At 40.6% G+C, this 25047-nt stretch overlaps 1 protein-coding gene across 5 annotated transcripts in view; it reads right to left on the bottom strand.

Moving 5' to 3' along the window:
- LOC129780057 (glycerophosphocholine phosphodiesterase GPCPD1) overlaps nt 1-25047 on the bottom strand; it is a 129165-nt gene that overhangs the window by 87562 nt on the left and 16556 nt on the right. The window contains exons 1-2 of one of the 5 annotated variants that reach the window (XM_055787937.1): nt 17617-17644; nt 13812-13878 (exon numbers count right to left, since the gene is read on the bottom strand). The exons of 3 other annotated variants lie outside the window; for them this stretch is intronic. The gene's annotated coding sequence lies outside the window, so the exon portion shown is untranslated. Of the gene's footprint in view, nt 1-13811; nt 13879-17616; nt 17645-25047 lie in introns of those variants that run through there. One more of the 5 variants, XM_055787936.1, reaches the window with a different exon arrangement.

The raw sequence follows: 25047 nt of genomic DNA, 5'->3' as shown, positions 1-25047 counted from the left end.
TCCCAATCCATGGTGGGATAGCCAATGTTCCAAGCTTTATCAGGATAAATCGAACGCATTTAAAGCTTTTCGAAAACGTGGAACCATTGAGAATTTTCAAACGTATTTGGACCTTGAAAATCAATTTAAAAACTTGATCAAAGGGAAAAAGCGTGCTTATTGGCGAACTTTCGTGGGAGGTTTGTCACGAGAAACGTCAATGAAAAAATTATGGAAAGTGGCTCGAAACATGAGAAATCGCTCTTCATCGAATGAAAGCGAAGAATATTCACATCGATGGATTTTTAAATTTGCACGGAAAGTTTGTCCCGATTCCGTTCCTGTGCAAAAAATTGTTCGAGATATACCACAAGATAGGTGCGATCTTGATTCCGAGTTTTCGATGGTAGAATTCTCTCTTGCTCTCCTTTCTTGTAACAATTCGGCTCCAGGAACAGATAGAATTAAGTTCAACTTGCTGAAAAACCTCCCTGATGTGGCGAAACATCGCTTGTTGAATTTATTCAATCAGTTTCTGGAGCATAATGTTGTTCCAGATGATTGGAGACAAGTGCGAATTATAGCTATTCAAAAACCCGGAAAACCCGCGTCCGACTTCAATTCGTACCGCCCAATAGCAATGCTGTCTTGTATACGGAAATTGTTGGAGAAAATGATCTTGTTTCGCCTTGATCGTTGGGTTGAAACGAATGGCTTACTCTCAGATACACAATATGGGTTCCGCAGGGGCAAGGGGACGAATGATTGTCTTGCGTTGCTTTCTTCAGAAATTCAAATGGCTTACGCCGAAAAAAAACAAATGGCTTCAGTATTCTTGGACATAAAGGGGGCCTTTGATTCTGTTTCAATAGAGGTTTTGTCAGACAAATTACACTCTCGGGGTCTACCGCCTCTATTGAATAATATGTTATATAACTTGCTTTGTGAGAAACATTTGAATTTTTCTCATGGAGATTCGGCAGTAAGTCGGGTCTCTTACATGGGCCTCCCTCAGGGCTCATGTTTAAGCCCCCTTTTGTACAACTTCTATGTAAGCGACATTGACAATTGCCTTACACAAAATTGCAGTATACCTAACAGTGATTATAGAGTTTCGGCCGTCGGAGTGCTCGAGTTGGCTTGCAAAGCTGCTCACAACAATTAGAAAACCCGCATCAAGAACAGAGCAGGTTCGGTTCGGCGCTCATCAAGGCAACAATTAGTTTCAGTGAGTGGCAAAGTGTTTCTCCGGCACGTCGCATTAAATGTAATTTACTGAACAACATGTCACAAGCTGGATGGGAAGAAATTTTCCAACTGTGAAAGCTGTGGCGAGTGGCAAACGCAATAGCTAAACAGGAAGGTTTAACCGAACAAGATGGGAATATCGAGTGATAACAAAAACACAACACCAAAGGTTCTTTTCAGAACCATCAACATATTCATAAATCATTCGTCTTCGTGAAGTCGAGCCGCCGGGTGTATTTTCTCCCGTCTGGTGATACCGTTATCTTGTGATACTGTTGTGATACCGTTACTTTCGCTGCTGGTGAAATAATTGTTTCACCCAAACGGGATTTTTGGACAGCAATAGTGTGAAGCAAACAAAGCGGAAGGAAGAAGACCTGCATCGCGGGCGCTGTGTGCTGGCGTGTTTATCGCCATATCATCGTCATCGAAATCATCATCGCACTGTGGAGCCATACACCGTTGCAGCTGTGCTGTACGATCGACACGCGGTTCGCTGGGAACCGTTCTAATTCAACCGCACGGGTGTGCGATATAAGTATATTTTTTATTAGATTAAGGTTTTTAGTTTAAGAAATAATCAGAAAAAAAGATTGAGAAATCACTGAAAAACTGTACATCTGCCACTTTATATGGCAGAATGCGGAGAACCCGTTGACATGGAGATTGAATCCACTGTCTATCCCTCCACATCTACGGGAGGTGGGAAGTCGCTTAAACGCGTTCCCCCTTCAGAAGAAGTCTTTTCGGGGGAGGAATTAACCCACCTAAACAAGCCCCCCTCAAGAAAATTTGCAAACCTCTCCTCTTCACCCCCTCAGTCTCCTGCTACCGTTCCTCCTCTCGCTCCCGTTCTCGCTCTCCTTCTCGCTCCCACTCCCGTTCTCGCTCCCCCTCACGCTCCCGCTCCCACTGAACTCCCGATCACGCCACCCAACCCTGCTGTTTCCGCTTCCACTCAACAATCGACCCCACTTTCCTCTCCTGTTGTGTCTCCACCCCGTGTCAAGGTTTATCCAGAAAATGCAACTGGAACTGGCCCATGGGTTGTTTTCTTCCGACCTAAACCTAAAGGAAAATCTCTGAATGTCATTCAGATCATGAAAGATTTGACAAAAAATTATTCCTCCGTGGTCGAAATTTCCAAGGTTCGCCCGAACAAACTGCGTGTTGTCGTGGCTGATCGGAAGCAAGCTAACGAGATTGTTGTCGACAAGCGGTTCATTTTAGAATATCGCGCATACGTGCCCTGCCATAACGTAGAAATTGCGGGAGTGATTACAGAAACGGGTCTGACGTGTGAATTTATTAAAAAAGGAAATGGAAAGTTCAAGAAGCTCCCCTCGATGGAAGTCGAGATCTTGGACTGTCGCCAATTAGGCAAAGTCTCCCAGGAAGGGGGAGAAACTAAATTCACGCCGTCCGACTCGTTTCGAGTAACTTTTGCTGGTTCCGCTCTCCCTGACTACGTTATGGTGGACAAATTGAGACTGCCGGTGCGACTCTTTGTGCCAAAGTCCATGACTTGCAACAAATGCAAGTCAGTTGGTCACACTTCAGATTATTGTGCCAACAAGGAGCGCTGTGCAACTTGCGGAGAGCAACATGTGGGGGAATCCTGCAGTGCGACTGAGCATAAATGTCCATATTGCGGGGGAACTCCACACGCGCTCTCAGCTTGTGAAACTTATAAGAGTCGCTGGGAGAAACAGAAGCGCTCTTCAAAGGAACGCTCGAAGCGCACATTTGCGGAAATTTTAAAGGGCGCTTCTCCACTGACTCAACAACAACAACAACCAATCTCAACACACAATACTTTTTCCTCGTTGCCAGTTGATGAAATGGAAGCGGACACAGCTAGCGGGGACACACCGTTTATTTCCAAAGGGAATCCCCGGCGCAAGAATGTGACCACTCCCAAAGTTCAAGAACAAGTCCCCCCGGTGATACCCCCTGTTAGCTTGCCTAAAAAATCGAGTGCCGCGGACAAGCAAAATCAGGTTCCTCCTGGCTTCCGTGGGAATAGTTCACCTTCGAACGACCCAGCACTCGAGGGAACATCAAAAACCCCAACTGTCCCTATTTTTTCATCCAATTCAACTTCCCAATCGGGATTTATAAAGTATTCTGACCTTCTGGATCAAATCTTCAAGTGTTTTAATGTTTCCGACTCCATCAGAACCATTGTCATCTCAATGCTTCCAGTATTAAAGACAATTTTGCAACAATTGATGCAAACATGGCCCCTCCTTGCAATGATTATCTCTCTTGATGTCTAATTTAAATAGAGAGGTCGGAGATATCACTGTTTTACAGTGGAATTGTCGTAGTCTCATCCCTAAATTGGATACATTCAAATTTTTAATTCATAAATTCAATTGTGATGTTTTTGCTCTGTCCGAAACTTGGCTTTCTTCGCGAGATGATCTCTCTTTCCATGATTTCAATATTATACGCTTGGACCGTGATGACAGATACGGAGGGGTGCTATTGGGGATCAATAAGTGCCACTCATTTTTTCGAATTGACCTTCCACCTATTGGAGGGATTGAAGCTGTTGCTTGTCATGCAAACATCAGAGGAAAAGACCTCTGTATTGTCAGCTTGTATTGGCCTCCGAGAGCTGCGGTTAGCCGCAAGCAACTTGTTGACATGTGCTCACTTCTTCCTGAGCCACGATTGATCTTGGGAGACTTCAACTCTCACGGAACTGCCTGGGGGGAACAGTACGACGACTATCGTTCATCGTTGATATATGACCTTTGTAACAGCTTCAATATGACCGTTTTGAATACTGGGGAAACAACACGTGTTCCTAAACCTCCTGCTAACCCAAGTGCTCTTGACCTCTCGCTTTGCTCGAATTCACTATCGTTAGATTGCAAGTGGAATGTAATCCAGGACCCCAACGGTAGTGATCACTTGCCAATCAAAATTTCCATCACCATTGGGTCGAATTCTTCTGAATCTATAAACATGGCATATGACCTCACAAGACATATTGACTGGAAAAAATATGCGGACGCGATTGCTCTAGCCATCAATTCCAGAGATGGTTTACCTCCATTGGAGGAGTATAACTTCCTTTCTCGTTTGATCTATGACAGCGCAGTTCGCGCTCAAACGAAACCCATTCCAGGTTCCACCATTTCCCGAAGGCCTCCCAATCTATGGTGGGATAGCCAATGTTCCAAGCTTTATATAGAAAAATCGAATGCATTTAAAGCTTTTCGGAAACGTGGAACTCCTGAAAATTTTCAAACGTATTTAACCCTTGAGAATCAGTTCAAAAATTTGATCGAAGGGAAAAAAACGTGCTTATTGGCGAAATTTCGTGGGAGGTTTGTCACGAGAAACGTCAATGAAAAAATTATGGAAAGTGGCTCGAAACATGAGAAATCGCTCTTCAACGAATGAATGCGAAGAATATTCACATCGATGGATTTTTAATTTTGCACGAAAGGTTTGTCCCGATTCCGCTCCCATGCAAAAAATTGTTCGAAATATACCACAAGATAGCTGCGATCTTGATTATGAGTTTTCGATGGTAGAATTCTCTCTTGCTCTCCTTTCATGTAACAATTCTGCTCCGGGATCGGATCGAATTAAGTTCAACTTGTTGAAAAACCTCCCTGATGTGGCGAAACATCGCTTGTTGAATTTATTCAATCGGTTTCTGGAACATAATATTGTTCCAGATGATTGGAGACAAGTACGAGTTATAGCTATTCAAAAACCCGGAAAACCCGCGTCCGACTTCAATTCGTACCGCCCAATAGCAATGCTGTCTTGTATACGGAAATTGTTGGAGAAAATGATCTTGTTTCGCCTTGATCGATGGGTTGAAACGAATGGCCTACTCTCAGATACATAATATGGGTTCCGCAGGGGCAAGGGGACAAATGATTGTCTTGCGTTGCTTTCTTCAGAAATTCAAATGGCTTACGCCGAAAAAAAACAAATGGCTTCAGTATTCTTGGACATAAAGGGGGCCTTTGATTCAGTTTCAGTAGAGGTCCTGTCAGACAAATTATACTCTCGGGGTCTGCCGCCTCTATTGAATAATATGTTATATAACTTGCTTTGTGAGAAACATTTGAATTTTTCTCACGGGGATTCGACAGTAAGTCAGGTCTCCTACATGGGACTCCCCCAGGGCTCATGTTTAGGCCCCCTTTTGTACAACATCTATGTAAGCGACATCGACAATTGCCTTACACAAAATTGCAGCCTAAGACAACTTGCAGATGATGGAGTGGTGTCTGTCGTAGGATCAAACGAATCCGACCTGCAAGGACCCTTACAAGATACTCTGAACAATTTTTCAACCTGGGCCATTGGGCTAGGGATCGAATTCTCCACGGAGAAAACAGAGATGGTGGTTTTTTCTAGGAAGCATAGACCAGCAATACCAAAGCTTCAACTTTTGGGTAAACCGATCACTCATGCTATGTCATTCAACTATCTTGGGGTCTGGTTCGACTCCAAATGTACTTGGGGGGCCCATATTAGGTATCTGAGTAAAAAATGTCAACAAAGAATAAACTTTCTCCGTACAATTACCGGCACCTGGTCGCAAATTTGTTCGCGTCTATCATATAGTGGAGATTATACCGTTATCAGTGGCTGGTGAAGTTATTTCGCCCTAACGGGGTTCTCTTTATTGCGCGAGTGAGAAGAGCAGCAATCACAACCAGCGTGAGGAAGAAGTTCTCCACCGCGGGCGCGGTGCGTGTGCCGTATCATCGCTGTGTGTGCTTTATCATCGTCATCGATTCCATCATCGTGTGGTGGTGCGATTTACCGTTGCAGCTGTACCGAGCGATTGCCACGCGGTTCGATTGGGACACCGTTTCATTTCATTCGCATTGGTGTGCGATTTAGGTATAATATATATATATTAGGTTTAGGAAGATAGAAGAATTCAAAATTATATTATTTCATATCTGCCGTAATGGCAGAAGGTCAAGTTGAAATGGAGATTGAAACTACTGTTTCCTCCTCACTAGCTACAACGGGGGCTGGGAAGTCGCTCAAACGCGTTCCCCCCTCAGAAGATGTCTCTTCAGAGAAAGAGTTAATTAACCTCAACAAGCCCCCCTCAAGAAAATTGGCAAACTTTTCCTCTTCGCCCCCTCCATCTCCCGCTTCCGATCAACTCCCGAACTTGCCTCCCAGTCCTACTGATCCCACTCCCGCTCAACAATCGACCTCGTCCTCCCCCTCAGTTGTTTCCTCTCCTCGTGTCAAGGTCTATCCAGACGATGCACCTGGAACTGGTCCATGGGTTGTTTTTTTCCGGCCCAAACCTAAAGGAAAATCTATTAATTTCATTCAGGTTTCGAAAGATCTGGCAAGATTTTATTCCTCCGTGGTCGAAATCTCTAAGGTTAGGCCGAACAAACTGCGTGTTGTCGTGAGTGATCGGAAACACGCAAATGCAATTGTGATCGACGAGAGGTTCACCCTAGAGTATCGTGTCTACGTGCCCTCCCATGACGTAGAAATCTCGGGGGTGGTAACTGAAACGGGTCTGACGTGCCAATTGATAAAAGAAGGAGTTGGTAAATTCAAAAGACTCCCTTTGGTGGGCGTTAAAATTTTGGACAGTCGCCAACTAGGTAAAGTATCCCAAGAAGAGGGAAAAACGAAATTCACGCCGTCAGACTCGTTTCGAGTAACTTTTGCTGGTTCGGCCCTCCCTGACTACGTCATGGTGGACAAATTGAGACTGCCTGTGCGACTCTTCGTGCCAAAGCCCATGACTTGCAACAAATGCAAGTCAGTTGGTCACACTTCAGATTATTGTGCCAACAAGGAGCGCTGTGCAACTTGCGGAGAGCAACATGTGGGGGAATCCTGCAGTGCGACTGAGCATAAGTGTCCATATTGCGGGGGATCCCCACACGTGCTCTCAGCTTGTGAAACTTACAAGAGTCGCTGGAAGAAACAGAAGCGCTCTTTGAAGGAACGCTCAAAACGCACTTTTGCGGATATTTTAAAGGGCGCTTCTCCACTTGCCCAACAACAATCAATCAACACTCAAAATGTCTTCGCCACGTTGCCCGTTGACGAAATGGAAGCGGACACAGCTAACGGGGGCACACCGTTCATTTTCCAAGGGAATCCCCGGCGCAAAAATGTGACCACTCCCAAAGTTCAAGGACAAGCCCCACCGGTTATACCCCCTGTTAGCATGTCTAAAAAATCGAGTGCAGCGGACAAGCAAAATCAGGTTCCTCCTGGTTTCCGTGGGAATAATTCACCTTCGAATGGCCCAGCACTCGAGGGGACATCAAAAACCCCAACTGTCCCTGTTTTTCCGTCTAGTTCAACTTCCCAATCGGGATTTATAAAGTTGACTGACCTTGTGGATCAAATCTTCACGTGTTTTAACGTTTCCGACTCCATCAGAACCATTGTCATCTCAATGCTTCCAGTGTTAAAGACAATTTTGCAGCAATTGATGCAAACATGGCCCCTTCTTGCAATGATTATCTCTCTTGATGTCTAATTTAAATAGAGAGGTCGGAGATATCACTGTTTTACAGTGGAATTGTCGTAGTCTTATCCCTAAATTGGATACTTTCAAATTTCTAATTCAAAAATTCAATTGTGATGTTTTTGCTCTGTCCGAAACCTGGCTCTCTTCTCAAAATGATCTCTCTTTCCACGATTTTAATATAATACGCTTGGACCGCGATGACAGATACGGAGGGGTACTATTGGGGATTAATAAGTGCCACCCATTTTTTAGAATTGAACTTCCACCTATTGGAGGGATCGAAGCTGTTGCTTGTCATGCAAACATCAGAGGCAAAGACCTCTGTATTGTCAGTTTGTATTGGCCTCCGAGAGCTGCGGTTAGCCGCAAGCAACTTGTTGACATGTGCTCACTCCTTCCTGAGCCACGATTGATCTTGGGAGACTTCAACTCTCACGGAACTGCCTGGGGGGAACAGTACGACGACAATCGTTCATCGTTGATATATGACCTTTGTAACAGCTTCAATATGACCGTTTTGAATACTGGGGAAACAACACGTGTACCTAAACCTCCTGCTAACCCAAGTGCTCTTGACCTCTCGCTTTGCTCGAATTCACTATCGTTAGATTGCAAGTGGAATGTAATCCAGGACCCCAACGGTAGTGATCACTTGCCAATCAAAATTTCCATCACCATTGGGTCGAATTCTTCTGAATCTATAAACATGGCATATGACCTCACAAGACACATTGACTGGAAAAAATATGCGGACGCAATTGCTCTAGCCATCAATTCCAGAGATGGTTTGCCTCCATTGGAGGAGTATAACTTCATTTCTCGTTTGATCTATGACAGCGCGGTTCGCGCTCAAACGAAACCCATCCCAGGCTCCACTATTCGTCGAAGGCCTCCCAATCCATGGTGGGATAGCCAATGTTCCAAGCTTTATCAGGATAAATCGAACGCATTTAAAGCTTTTCGAAAACGTGGAACCATTGAGAATTTTCAAACGTATTTGGACCTTGAAAATCAATTTAAAAACTTGATCAAAGGGAAAAAGCGTGCTTATTGGCGAACTTTCGTGGGAGGTTTGTCACGAGAAACGTCAATGAAAAAATTATGGAAAGTGGCTCGAAACATGAGAAATCGCTCTTCATCGAATGAAAGCGAAGAATATTCACATCGATGGATTTTTAAATTTGCACGGAAAGTTTGTCCCGATTCCGTTCCTGTGCAAAAAATTGTTCGAGATATACCACAAGATAGGTGCGATCTTGATTCCGAGTTTTCGATGGTAGAATTCTCTCTTGCTCTCCTTTCTTGTAACAATTCGGCTCCAGGAACAGATAGAATTAAGTTCAACTTGCTGAAAAACCTCCCTGATGTGGCGAAACATCGCTTGTTGAATTTATTCAATCAGTTTCTGGAGCATAATGTTGTTCCAGATGATTGGAGACAAGTGCGAATTATAGCTATTCAAAAACCCGGAAAACCCGCGTCCGACTTCAATTCGTACCGCCCAATAGCAATGCTGTCTTGTATACGGAAATTGTTGGAGAAAATGATCTTGTTTCGCCTTGATCGTTGGGTTGAAACGAATGGCTTACTCTCAGATACACAATATGGGTTCCGCAGGGGCAAGGGGACGAATGATTGTCTTGCGTTGCTTTCTTCAGAAATTCAAATGGCTTACGCCGAAAAAAAACAAATGGCTTCAGTATTCTTGGACATAAAGGGGGCCTTTGATTCTGTTTCAATAGAGGTTTTGTCAGACAAATTACACTCTCGGGGTCTACCGCCTCTATTGAATAATATGTTATATAACTTGCTTTGTGAGAAACATTTGAATTTTTCTCATGGAGATTCGGCAGTAAGTCGGGTCTCTTACATGGGCCTCCCTCAGGGCTCATGTTTAAGCCCCCTTTTGTACAACTTCTATGTAAGCGACATTGACAATTGCCTTACACAAAATTGCAGCTTAAGACAACTTGAAGATGATGGAGTAGTGTCTGTCGTAGGATCAAAAGAATCCGACTTGCAAGAACCCTTACAAGATACATTGAACAATTTTTCAACCTGGGCCATTGGGCTAGGGATCGAATTCTCCACGGAGAAAACAGAGATGGTGGTTTTTTCTAGAAAGCATAGACCAGCAAAACCAAAGCTTCAACTTTTGGGTAAACCAATCACTCATGCTATGTCATTCAAGTATCTTGGGGTCTGGTTCGACTCCAAATGTACTTGGGGAGCCCATATTAGGTATCTGAGTAAAAAATGCCAACAAAGAATAAACTTTCTCCGTACAATTACCGGCACCTGGTGGGGAGCCCATCCAGAAGATCTTATAATGTTGTATCGAACAACTATTCTCTCAGTGATGGAGTATGGCAGTTTCTGTTTTCAATCAGCTGCCAAAACACACCTCATTAAACTCGAGCGAATTCAGTATCTTTGTCTCCGTTTCGCGTTGGGATGTATGCCCTCAACGCATACCATGAGTCTCGAGGTTTTGGCAGGCCTACTCCCACTAAAAGATCGCTTCAATTTATTATCTCTTCGGTTCTTCATCCGGTGTAAGGTCATGAACCCATTGGTGATCGGAAATTTTGAGCAGCTGATCGAGCTAAATTTTCACTCCGGATTCATGAGTTCATATCATGAATTCATCTCCATGCAGGTTGATCCTTCTTCGTATATTCCCAACCGTGTTTGTTTTCCTGACTACATCAATTCCTCTGTACATTTTGATCTGTTCATGAAGGAGAAAATCCATGGAATTCCAGATTATCATCGATCGGGGATCGTTCCTACGATCTTCAATGCAAAATATGGGCGTATCAATTGTGATAATATGTACTTTACTGATGGGTCCTCTATGAATGAGTCCACAGGATTTGGAGTGTTCAACGAATTTTTTAGCACCTCACACAGTCTTCAGAATCCTTGCTCAGTGTATATTGCTGAATTGGCAGCGATACACTGGGCGCTGGACAGCGTCGCCTCACGACCTGTTGAACACTATTACATTGTAACGGATAGTCTTAGCTCTGTCGAAGCTATCCGTTCAGTGAGGCCGGAAAAGCACTCGCCGTACTTCCTTGAGAGAATACGAGAAAATTTGAGTGCTTTAACCAGACGCTGTTATGTCATTACCTTTGTCTGGGTCCCCTCACATTGCTCAATTCCGGGTAATGAGAGGGCTGACTCATTGGCAAAGGTAGGTGCAATTGAAGGCGATATTTATCAGCGTCAAATCGCCTTCAATGAATTTTATTCTTTAGTCCGTAAAAATACCATCGTTAAATGGCAACGTAAGTGGAACGAAGATGAATTGGGTCGGTGGCTTCATTCGATTATCCCTAAGGTTAGCCTCAAACCATGGTTCAAAAGTCTGGACTTGAGTCGGGACTTTATTCGCACCTTCTCTCGACTCATGTCCAATCACTGTTCGTTAGACGCGCTACTCTTTCGTTTTAATCTTGCCGATGGCAATATCTGTGCTTGTGGCCAAGGTTACCACGACATCGAACACGTTGTTTGGTCGTGCGAGGTGTATCTTGTTGCCAGATCGAATTTAGAAAACTCTCTTCGGGCCAGAGGAAGACAGCCCAATGTGCCGGTGAGAGATGTGTTGGCTCGGTTAGACCTTGATTACATGTCCCAAATATACGTCTTCTTAAAAGTTATCGATCTTCGTGTGTGATTGTCCTTATATCCTTATATTTTCCTTTTCCTTTTCCTTCGCGAGAAATTAAATCCCTTCTTACTAACAATAGAATAAGGTGAAATGTAAATACATGTTAGATATAAGATAGGCTTAAGAATTGAGTATGATGAATGTGAGTGCGAATGTGAGTGTGAACATTGTCAACATATCCTTATATCCCTTCCTTTTCCTGAAAAAAATGTCACCCTTCTAAACTCGAGCAAACCGCGAGTAATCGGTTCTCTACTTCATTAACACTAGAATTAATGAAAAATGATTATATATTCTTGTAACAATACAGATAGGAGTTTGGCTCCTTTAAACTTATGTAACTGAGCCTGTAAAAATAAACGATTTAATAAAAAAAAAAAAAAAAAAATCGCCTTCAATGAATTTTATTCTTTAGTTCGTAAAAATACCATCGTTAACTGGCAACGCAAATGGAACGAAGATGAATTGGGCCGGTGGCTCCACTCAATTATCCCTAAGGTTAGCCTCAATCCGTGGTTCAAAAGTCTGGACTTGAGTCGGGACTTTATTCGAACCTTCTCCCGACTCATGTCCAATCACTGTTCGTTAGACGCGCTGCTTTTTCGTTTTAATCTTGCCGACAGCAATCTCTGCGGTTGTGGCCATGGTTACCACGACATCGAACACGTTGTTTGGTCGTGCGAGTTGTATCTTGTCGCCAGATCGAATTTAGAAAACTCCCTTCGGGCTGGAGGAAAGCAGTCCAATGTGCCGGTGAGAGATGTGTTGGCTCGGTTAGACCTTGATTACATGTCCCAAATATATGTTTTCCTTAAAGCTATCGATCTTCGAGTGTGATTGTTCATACATCCTTTTCCCCTCCTTTTCGTCCTTCGCGAGCTATCGGTTCCCTTCCTACTAACATTAGAATAAGTTAAATTGTAAACACATATTAAATGTAAGGATAGTTTTAAGAATTGAGTGTGAAGTGTCAGTGTGAATGAGAATGTGAATGTGAATGTGAATGTGAATGTGAGTGCGAGTGTAAACACACATCTCCTTACATCCCATCCTTTTCCTAATGAAAATGTGTCACCCTTCTAAACTCGAGTCGACCGCGAGTAATCGGTTTACTATTTCATTAACCATAGAATTAAGGAAACAACATGTTGATATATGCTAGTTGAAATATAGTTAAGAGTTTGGCTCCATTAAACTTATGTAACTGAGCCTGTAAAAATAATCGGATTAATAAAAAAAACATATTCATAAAGAGTAAACAGTAAACTAATCCATTTTTCAGGTAGATAGGTAGGTATTCACATAGGAGAAGAAAATAAAACAATATATTTAAAATATATATTTTACAAAAGCTGTCCCCTTTGTATAGTCCTACGTCACTCCGGTTATGTCCCCGAAATTACCCACCCGTCTTTTTTGACGTAGAACTACGTCTTTCATTAAAGGTGCCAAATCAGAAAACAGGTCACGTTTTTATGGAATAAAGTTAACGTTAATAACTATTTTTGCCACGGATTTTGGCGATTCACATACTAAATCGGAAATTCCGTAAGATTTGTTTAATATGCTATACATTAGAATCCCCTGGTTTGTAAATGGTTAAAATTCATGAAAACTTGAGGCGTTTCCATTGTCCCATACATTTGTCCATTTGTGTGCTTTCCCGAACAGACCTGTCAATAACGAGCAACTTATCGACGACCAACGGAGGGGAAATCGTAGGATTCAAAGTTCCCATGAACAAAGAAAAAATAGAAGAATGAAGGGGAATACTTGCCTAGAGTATAAACAGTGGATCTCGCTGAGGCAAACTTTCATTCGGCATCGGACTGTTGAGCAATCCAGTTCACTTTGCTTTCGCTACGCTTCGATTGGACCCCACCAGTGGTAATCCAACTTGGATATCGTCGTTTGGTTTTTCTGTTCGTTTTACGCGTTATTCGTATCGTGTGTTTTTCTTTCCGCGTCATAAATTGGACGCTTCGCGTAGTGTATGATGAGCGTTTTTTTTGAGAATAGCGCAAAATGATGAGAAGTGTTTTATATTTCTAGTAGTTTCAAGCCACCAATGTATGGCTCTGTATGCATGCTATGGCGAACGCTTGTTTGGCGCTTGGTTTACGTTGTACGAACGATGCCTATAGGTGCGATTCCTTTAAGGCAATACTAAATAACATGTAGCATGATATTTGATACTTGCAAGTGTTGTCATTGTTGTTGTTCCCATGCGGTGCCAAAGATATATTGATGTAGTTATGAGATGTGCGAAAATGATGCTGGTGCAACATGTATATAATCGAGTCTAGCCGAGTCTATGTCAATTGCGAAAAAGGCCAAAAAAAAAGAAAAGCATTCGAGGTAAATTTTCATTGCATTGACATGAAATAAATTGCGACTTACGTTCAGCTAGTGTATTGTTTTGCGAGGGCAAGAATGAATCATCAATCAATTATCGTCAACAAATTCTACAATGAAAAAAACATTTCAGAGATTATTCTACTAAGCAGTTATTTCTAAAATTTCACAGCATTATAGAATAATATCCGAAGGTATGAATAAGCGACTTATATAGAATAACAGCGTAGTTCTACGTCAACAATGCGGTCGTATCTTGGACACAACCTCCTATATTTTCTTTCCATGTTCGATGTTTGACATTGTTTGCCACTGTTGACAATTGAAGAATGGCAAACAAAATAGTGTTTGTACAAAATTCAAACCAAACTTTATCTGTCAAAAGGGTAAAATGTTTGACTTTCGAACAAGCAGTGTACGGCCACGTACTCGAAAATAATGCGGATAAAATACAGACAAAATGGAATATTAGGTCTATAATTCCCTGCGTTCCTAAAAACTTCGCTTTCCTATGTAATATTGAAAATATGAAATTTCTTTCGCTTTTTCGCAAAGTAAAGTCAGACACGGCGCCAACGTCCGTCAAACTTTGTTAAATCAAAACAGTATTCTGATAGAAACACATTAAACCAAAGGTGGGTTGTATCTGTGATTAAATCGTATGGTTGACGTAGGACTACCGTTGGATTAGTAATTATTTGTTTGAGGCTGCATCTGAACAATTCTCAATGAACGGATAATTTGAAAAAAAATTGATGAATAGTGTCATGAATGTGTCAATCATGAGCTTTTCGAACACAAAGCTTTCAAAGCAATTTTTGAGCAGATGAAACAAATGTTGGGTCATAAAGTAACAATCATCACCCATAGATCTTCATCTTTCGAATGAGTTTTTTGTCATGCCACTTCGTTGAGCCGGCAAAGAAATATTAACGATCAAAATGGACTTCTGACAAAATCTACAGTTTATTTATGGTGTCCTTCGCGCGTAGCAGATATAAAATTTATCTGTGTTGAGTGCTGTTCTCCTTTAAAATGCCCAAGAAAAAGCAATATTTTGAAGAAAGCCTAAACAAACCATGATCATAATTCTTTTTGAATAAAATCGTTGAAAAAACATAAAAATTGAAAAATTTTAACGCCTTATGGTTATTAACAACTAGAAACTTGGGGCTTTCACATTAAACCCAAACTTGATTATATGTGATTTGTATGAAGAAAAATCGATTTTCATTTACTAGTTGCGTGAAAACGCCCTAAATCGGACAAACCAACATCATTTACCCTTGTTGGTTCTATGCAAACTATGCAAGCAGTCTGGTTGAACGGTAAGTGAGTCGAAATATTTTTCAAATTATATTATATTGTGCAATGTTTCTATACAAATGCTGAATCGTATGAAAAGTGATGCAAAGGTGGTTTGTGCTGAAAAAAAGAATCCCTGTGTCATATGGCTCAATATATAATATACTCCAAATTGTTGGTAGTATGTTGTGCGCCTAACAAGCATATACATGCAAAAATTGAGGCAATATATCCCCAGTAAACAATCAATCGTATAACTTGCGTATTCTTAGTCGTATATAAAGTGTGATCGAATCACAATCGTATAAAATGTTGATCAAAGTATACATCTCGTATATCTTAAATCGTTCAAAATGCTAAAAACCCGCTTTTATTCATAACGCCGGTTTTATGAGATACACTATCGTAAAATTTAACTAATCGACATCATCATATTAGATCGTAAATGAAGACACATTACATCATATTGTGAATTTGAAACATCAAGATCCGCCATAACATATGTAAAATGTCGACATCTGGTAGTGGTATCCATTTAAGGAGGCAAATCAATCTACCATCTGGTAGATGGCAGTAGGTTCGAAGGTATTTTGAATCTGTATCTCTTCCGTAGCATAAGTACGAATTTTAGCTGTTCAAGAATTATACATCCGATAGCCGTGCGAGATAACTGCTGCTTGATAATCCAAACCGTAGTTCGAATCCCACCGGAGGGATTTTCTTCAACATCATCGCCACTCATTTCATACATCTATATCCTCTTCCCACAGAACGTTATTTATGTAATTCCTATTTCTACAAACATAGATATTCTCATATATACAAATGGCAATTGGAGACGTATATTCATCCAAACTAATTCATATATATCGCCTCTACTTTCGCATGTATATGCTAGTTATGCGCACCATATACCATCCAGAATATGGAGTATGTGATGCCGTATATAAACAGCTTATACGATTTAATGTTTACAGGACATACATAGCAAATGCTTGCAAATTAGTTTGGATGAATAGACACTTATATAGGCACCTAACACGACTATTGTAATACTTATATACGATTTATAAACGATATAAATAAAACAAATGGCGGTATAAATTGGGTTGGGGAAAAAGAAATGTCGTATTTCTGATCGAAATTTGACACTTTATTTAGCATACTTAAAATTATCCAATTTAAGTCAAATATGCGTCGTTTTGTTCGCAAACTTGTTGCCATTTAGAGGGCAACTTCATTATCCCCCCCCCCCTCCTTATTTGCAAAAAACTCGGACAGCCAGTTTTCGCAAAACTCTTTCGAAGCCAACTTAGTATCACCAAGAGCATTTTGCATGGACCGGAAGACATGATAATCACTTGGTGCGAGGTCCGGACTATACGGTGGGTGCAATAGGACATCCCATCCGAGCACATCAAAGATGTGTGAGGCCGAGCGTTGTCCTGGTGGAAAACAACACCATTCCTATTGATCATTTCATTTTTTTTCGCTTCTGGTCAATCGCATGCTTCAAACGGTCAAGCTGCTCACAGTAGAGAACCGAGTTGAGGGTCTGGCCATAGTTGAGCAGCTCATAGTGGATGATTCGTTTCCAATCTCACCAAACACACAGCAAAACCTTCCTGGCCGTCAATCCGGGCTTGGCGATGGTTTGAGCCGGCTCACCGCGCTTCGACCACGACTTTTTTCGCTTTAGGTATGGATCTGAGTTCGTTCCGTTTCAGCAGTGCATCGCAGGCGTTGATTCGGTCTAGAAGATTTTTTTCCGTCAACTCGTGTGGCACCCATACATCCAGCTTTTTTTGGAATCCAATCTTTCAAACGGTTTTATGGTCTATACCCAGTTCCTGGCCAATCGAGCGAGTGCTCACATGCCGGTCTACTTGGATGATTTTTGGATCGAGTTCGTTCCGTTTCAGCAGTGCATCGCAGGCGTTGATTCGGTCTAGAAGATTTTTTTCCGTCAACTCGTGTGGCACCCATACATCCAGCTTTTTTTGGAATCCAATCTTTCAAACGGTTTTATGGTCTATACCTAGTTCCTGGCCAATCGAGCGAGTGCTCACATGCCGGTCTACTTGGATGATTTCAACGATTTTATCGGTTTCCACGACGATTGGCCTACCAGTACGGGGTGTATCTTCGGCAGCCACTACACCAGAAAAAAATCGATTAAACCAACGCTATGCTGTGCGAATTGTTAGAGTATCGGGTCCATAAACTACACGATTTTTTTCGGCCGCCTTCGTTGCAGTTTTACCTCGCAGGTAGTAAAAAAGTAAAATATGGCGAATTTCTTGCTTGGTGGACTCCATTTTTGACGCGCTATAACTTGAGACTAAAACGGACAATCACACCACTGTCAAAACGACACTTGTAGCACAGATTGTCGTCTTCAAATAACCGTGTAGTATGACCCGATGCGATAAGTACAACACAAGATATGTTTAAGTGTTGCCATATATTGACAATATACGACATTTCTTTTTCTCCAACCCAATATTTACGTAAAATATTTTGTGAACATTTGTGTTACCTATCTTCTACAACAGTCAATCGAACAATGCACCTTCCCCCAAAATTTACTCAAATAATCAAATGTATGGGTGATCACAAAAGCAATAGTATTTCGGAAGTATTTCGAAAATAGCCTCTTCGTGCACTATCGCAAAACACTGTCACTCATCAGAAAACGAATATCATCGTTCAAAACAAACTGTCACACTAAAAATTGCATTCAGCTCAAAACACTGAGATTAGAAGCAATATTTTTCGTCGTTTCAGCACATCATTACGAAAAGCCACTGCATTTATTGCTACAGCAAGGTAAATCCATTTAATCTTCAGAAATATAGTTACGTTCTACAACTACAACTTCTTAAATTCTACGCCTTCTATTTACAAAATTAAAATCACAACTGAGCGTTATCATCAGCTTCATTCAGCACCTAACACGACTATTGTCATACATATATACGATTTATAACCGATATAAATAAAAGAAATGGCGGTATATATTTACGTAAAATATTTAGCCTAACAAATCGTCATTTAAAAGAAAATTTGGAAAATCGATTTTGTTTTCGATGACAAATGACTTAAAAATGCATGAAACGTCGAGATCAGGTGTCCTCTAGAAAAAAAAGTCACAGAAGGTTGTGTCCGAGACACGACCGCATAGTTGACGTAGGATTACGTTAGGCTATCTGTTAGGCTGATTTTGGATGTTTGAAAAAATATACTGTTAAACTCTTTGATAATGATCTGATGGCCCTGAAAAGGGCCGTTTGGTTTGGTTGTTGGGTATTTTTTGTTCATTTCACCAGTGTTACAATCGAGTTTCGGTATCAGTGATAGAAAGTTGTTTCAGCTCCGAGGCACGTTTACGAGATTTGGTTTTCGTTGACACCATCACGTCGAGCTAAACGGCGAATAGCGTGTTTGATACACTGGATATTGTCATGTAGAACCTTGCGATACGCTTCGATCCTCCTTTGCCTTCCTTGCCGCATGAAGTCATGTTGGTTGATGTTGATCTGATGTGACCACAATTAAAACACAAAAAACATATATGTTTACCGATCTGAGCGTCGAACAAAATGAGAAATCTGACTGAGCAGCAGGCTCAACAGAAAGAGAGAACATGCCTGAAACTTTCTGCTCATGATGTTTGCTGTTGCCATCAGTACTGGACCGATGCGGGACACAGCTCGATTGTTGATGTTAGGCTTCGATGTTTACCACCGCTGCTGCTGCTACTGCCACTTAAGTTCGATATGAGACACAGCTCAATTGTTGGCCGCCCAGATTCGATGCTCGTCTTGAAGTTCACTGCTGCACTTTCACGATTCCAAGAAGCGTGTGCTCGCACTTCTGATGGAGAGAGCGTGCCCGAAATGCTCCGCTCGCGATAGTTTGCCGCTGCTTATACTGCCATAGAAGCTTGATGTGAGGCACAGCTAGCCTATTGACCACACAGTTTCGATGCTCGTCTATATATTAGCCGCGTCCACTGCTGCTGCTCTCCACTGTTGTCCGTTCCACGTCCGTTGTAAAAATGAATAAAATCCACGAACGCTCCATCCTTTTATATCATTTGGTATGTGTGAAGTAGGCGCCTCCTACTCGATTGTCATGCAGCTAGCCGGTGAACGAACGAATCGGGCGCGAAAAAGAAATGACGTCAATTTCGATCAATCAGGCCTAGGTATCTTCTGTTTGGATAGTGGTTGAGATTTTTTAATTGTTCGATTGTTAGTTACATGATATATATTATTTTATTCAATGTGAAAAATTATTATGGAGTGCCGACAACGTATGATGCAAACATCTCATCTCATCAATCCATCATGAAATGAATGAGCAATAAACGTTTGAAATTGGACGGGTCGCTCATTTATTTTCTAACGATCATTTATTTTCTATCCGGGAAGCAGTTGACATACTACGCTGCGCTTTTATGTACATGAAAAACCACTTTTAACATGCGGGGGAAAAATCTTATATGAAAATTGCCAGATGTCAATGTTGCCAAGCGTAGTTATTGATGGTTAACCCTTCCGTTACGAGCGTCGTCTATAGACGACATCCGCGCAACGAGCTGTGTGTACGAGCGTCGTCTTTAGACGACATGAAATTCATACTGCTCTTCGATCACACCAGCGCGATGTGCATACTTTTCGGCACAGTGCTCCGTACAGGGGTAGCACTTCGGCGGAGCACCCATATCACGAACATCGACATTTGATTTGCTATTATGGTGCTACTCGCCCGTGTAGTTCGCGCAAAGGCATCGGCAAAATATTATTTTAGAAAATTCCTTGAGGCATGACCGGAGCCGTCGCGCTATATATATATATATATATATATATATATATATATATATATATATATATATATATATAAATATATATATATATATATATATATATATATATATATATATATATATATAAACGATACAATATATATATCATTCGCCTCCCTTACCGCATCCAGTCAGGTTGGTTGATGGAAAGTATGTTTCTGACGTGATAAGTTTCCTGTTAGTTGCACATAATCAAAGAAAATGTAAAAGTAAACAGTATTTTTGATCGTAGTTTTATATCATTTTTATGATAAGTGGAAAACAATAAATTAAACTCTTTCGTTTCAAAGCAATATCGAAAGTCCTGAAAAGGACTGGAATGGTTAAATGGGTTGTACGGAATCTGCTGCGTGCTAATGTGAGGTTTCAGTCGGATGTAGCAGTTGTTAACTTTTTGGCAGCGGTAGTTTTTTCTGAGTCGCTGCTGCTTTCCTTGGCTTTGGCATCTTCGACTTCTGTGCGTCGGTTTGCGAGGGTTTCGTTGACACCATCACGGTGAGCTAAACAACGGATAGCGGGTTTGATACACTGGATGTTGTCATGTGGAACCTTGCGATACACTCTTCCTCAACCGGATCCTTTGTCTCATTTACCTCCATAACCGCATCCAATTGTATTGGTTGATGTGAACAGGAGTACCAGCAATGCACACTAGAAACACATATGTTTTATCGATCTGAGCGTCCAACAAGAATGAGAAATCTGACTGAGTAGCAGTAGCAGTAGCAGCAGCAGCAGTAGAGAAAGAGAGCATGCCTGAAACTCTCTACTCATGATGTTTGTTGTTGCCAACAGTAGTGGACCGATGCGAGACACAGCTCGATTGTTGAGGTTCAGCCTCGATGTTTACCGCCGCTGCTGCTGCTACTGCCACTTATGTGAGACACATCTTAATTGTTGGCCGCTCAGATTCGATACTGCACTTTCACGATGCCAAGAAACGTTCTCGCACTTCTGACGGAGAGAGAGTGCCTGAAACGATCCGCTCGTGATGCTTGCTTCTGCCACTAGTAGTAGACCGGTTTCAACAACCGTTGCTACTGTTTGCCGCTGCTTATGCTGCCATAGAAGCTCGATGTGAGACACAGCTCGCATTTTGACTGCTCAACTTCTATGCTCGCCTATATATTAGCCGCTTTCACTGCTGCTGCTCTCCACTTGTTGTTGTCCGTTCCACGTCCGTTGTAAAAATGAATAAAATCCACGAACGCTCCATTTGGTATGTGTGAAGTAGGCGCCTCCTACTCGATTTGTCATGCAGCTAGCCGGTGAGAGAACAAATCGGGCGCGAAAAAGAAATGACGTCAATTTCGACCAATCAGGACTGGGTATCTCTGTTTGGATAGGGGTTGAATTTTTTCAATTGTTCGATAGTTAGTTATATGATATATACTATTTTATTCAATGTGAAAAATTGTTATGGAGTGCCGTAATCGTTTGATGCAAAAATCTCATCAATCCACCATGAAATGAATGAGTAACAAGCGTTTGAAATTGGACATTTTTCACGATGCGATCGATTTTCATTTTTCAATTTGTACCCCAATATGTTCCCGAAAGACGTAATCCTACGTCAAAAATTTAGACCGAAAATCGACCTTTTGGGACTTAGCCAAAAAATTAGAACATCTCTCTTAAGGTAGAAATACAGACAGGGGTTTAACCAAATGGAACAAACCCCCAAAGGGGAAATAAAGGAAATCGGGGTTTTCGAATTTTTTTCGACGTCAAGTGTCTTCAGATTGCATGAAACGTCGGGTTACACTCATACCTCGATTTACGGCTCAGATACGTTCCACGAAACTTGGCCGCAAAGCGAAAAGCCGTATAAGGAATCAATTATTCTAATACAAATTCATACAAATTCAATCGGATCGGTTCTAGATACGGAAAATATGTAACATTATTATTAAAATTATGTTTATCATTCAAAATACATATTATCTTTTCATTTTATTTGTACATAAAAAAATAACAGACTCCAAAAACCCAACAATAATCTATAATCAAAAATGAAACACCTTCATGTTCCATTAATTATGTATTAATATCGACATCGAAAAAAAAATGTTGCCGTTATAGCGAAACAATTTTAGGCTGTAAATCGAAAACGTGCCTTAATTGAAGAGGGCTGTTATGGCGAAATGCCGTATAAAGAGCGGCCGTATAGCAAGGTATGGGTGAATACGTCTATGCGACTCACGAACTGCATCTGCCTTATATGCATATATGATGTCGATTAGTTCGATTTACGATACTGTATATCCTAGAACCGATGATTGTTATACCGTATTACGACTTGATGTATCGTGATGGTTGAAATCGGGGTTTTCGCATTTTATATATATAAAAATCTCGTGTCACGATGTTCGTGACACGAGACACGATTTTAATGATATCATACTCAAAAAACTTGGTAGACATGAGAATAGGTCGTAAACTATATATGATACCACTAGGATACCGATTACTTTATATTTGATACCGATTAGGGTGGTCCTCATCTCCTTTTTTTATCGCCATATTGATATCATACTCAAAAAACTTGGTAGACATGTGAATAGGTCGTAAACTATATATGATACCACTAGGATACCGATTACTTTATATTTGATACCGATTAGGGTGGTCCTCATCTCCTTTTTTTATCGCGATATTTGTATTTTATATAAACGATACAAAATAATTGATTCGTCGTTCGTTTTTTAAACAGGACGAATTTATTTACGTTGTTAATGCCAGATAGCACTTCGTCCTCTTCATCGAATTTCAACCTACACATACGCAAGTAACCTCAATTCGACTAAAACTAGGAATATCGCCGGCGAGCTGGAAGCGTTTTTGGATGAGCACAATGAATTATTGAAATTATTCTAATCACACACATGCTCGGAATGCAAAATAATATTCACGCTATCGTCGTCAATCCTGATAAAAAATCGACTGAAGAGCACGTGTGTAGATCCAATGCGCCACAGTTACTTTAATTATTAGGAACATCATTACTCATTTTGAATTAATATTTTAATATTATGTGGTTGGAGGAGACGAAACAAACAAATTAGTGCTCTCGATGGATTCTTATGTGTCGTTTGATGAATTGGCGCAGTCAGGACAACGTCATTCTAGGATGTCTTGAGCTGTGCCAATCATCCATGGTCAACATATTCGCAAAGGTAGAGAGCGAACGACTGCGATTCGTATGACACAATCAACAGAAGCGGTTCGAGGAATGATAGCGAGACGCTATCATGAGTAACACCTACACAGCCTTTGTTCAAATGACAGCACGTGTGTTCAAACAAAAGAAAAGTAGTCTTTAATGGGCTCCATTACAAAATTACACGTATTTCGTCCAACATGTTTCAATTAGTATTGTAAATAAAATTATGTATACAATTGAATGACTAAAGCGAGGATGGCATTATACGCACATTTTTTGCTTGGTTAGTCGACAAAATACACTCTGAGCAAAAGGATAGAGTAATTTCCTCGGAAATTCAAGATCTATCTACTGATCAACTATTTCCCTGTATTCTGAAATACGATCGAATCAGAACTACCCGAACGAATCGCAACTCAAGTTCAATCGATTTGTGCAAATCTGACAGCCTTGCCGTGCAATTCGACATTGAACTATTTCTGTGAAGCGATAATGGTAATGAATTTTCGGGTGAAATGAACACGCTCTTAGGACAAAAATTATAAATGAAAAAGAGATTGTACGGAAAAGCATGCAATTAGTCTCTAATATGTGTTTTGTGAACATGTTAACATATTCTCTGCAAGTGGGAAAAAATATTTAACGAAAATTGTCTCTGATACTAATTTTATATTATGGATAAAGTTTTGACGGAAATGCAAAGAGATTTATAGAAGAATCGTTAAGTTCGTACTGTTTTCTAAGTATTTAAACAACATCGAGTAATGATTTTCATCCATATTCAAGCAATTTAAAATTATTGTCATGTCTGCTAATCTGATACAGATTAAATTGCTCCACGAATACGGATTCCTTATTTTGAAGTTTCTTTTGCGCCGAGGCAAGGTTGCTACATTTCGTAGCACGAATGATCAGATTTCTGAATGCAATTATACTAGCTGACCCGGCAAACTTTGTTCTGCCATATAAATTACTTCTAGTGAATATAAAATACAAATATCGCGATAAAAAAAGGAGATGAGGGTGAAAATTGGTTATATATGGTAATAAGTTTTTTTTCAAGCCAAATTTATGCAAAAAAAATACGAAAACAAAGTTATTCAGATTTTATTTGCATGGGACCACCCTAATCGGTATCAAATATAAAGTAATCGGTATCCTAGCGGTATCAAATATATTTTACGACCTATTCTCATGTCTACCAAGTTTTTTGAGTATGATATCATTAAAATCGGTCGAGCCGTTTCGGAGGAGTTCGACCACGAATATCGTGATACGAGATTTTTATATATATAGACTAGATTATGTATACATGTATACATGTCTACTTTGATCGACATAATATATTCGATCCCGCTTTATATGCGACATGGAATATGCAAAGTTATACGATTTAATGTTGGTACTGGGTACACTAAACTTGAGTGATCCGTTCGAAAGAACTAGTTCATTAAAGTGAACGATTGATCACTGCTCATTAAAGTGAACCGTTTTGCCCGCACTAATGTTAACCCTTTGCGGTCGTATTAAATTTGGGCATGGGTGTCGTAGTGGTCGGAATTATTTTTCCTTGAAAAAGCAATGTTAAATACAAGATTATGATAAAAAACATTGTTTTTATTTTTTTCTGAACTTTGTACATGTGTTAACTTAACAATGTGTTTTGATGTGGTGTTTTGATATTAAAATTGTATTTTATAATTCGTTTTCGTGGGAAATCTTCCGAAACCCTCTCCAAGAGTAAATCATATTAAGTATAATCAACACATAATTTTAGTTTTATTATCCGTTGAATATGAGACACTTTTGCCATTGATGTAATAAATGAGAAATTAATGTCAGCAATGTGTATCCGAAAAGATCAATACTTTTCTCTTTTAGCAATCAAAGCTTTTTCACATGAGATTATTCAGATCACATAATACAAATGATTATTTTGCTCT

The sequence above is a fragment of the Toxorhynchites rutilus genome, chromosome 3 (genome assembly GCF_029784135.1).
Source record: "Toxorhynchites rutilus septentrionalis strain SRP chromosome 3, ASM2978413v1, whole genome shotgun sequence".
NCBI lineage: Eukaryota > Metazoa > Arthropoda > Insecta > Diptera > Culicidae > Toxorhynchites > Toxorhynchites rutilus.
Note: the sequence above shows the minus strand (reverse complement) of the source record. Positions and strands in the feature narration are given on the sequence as shown.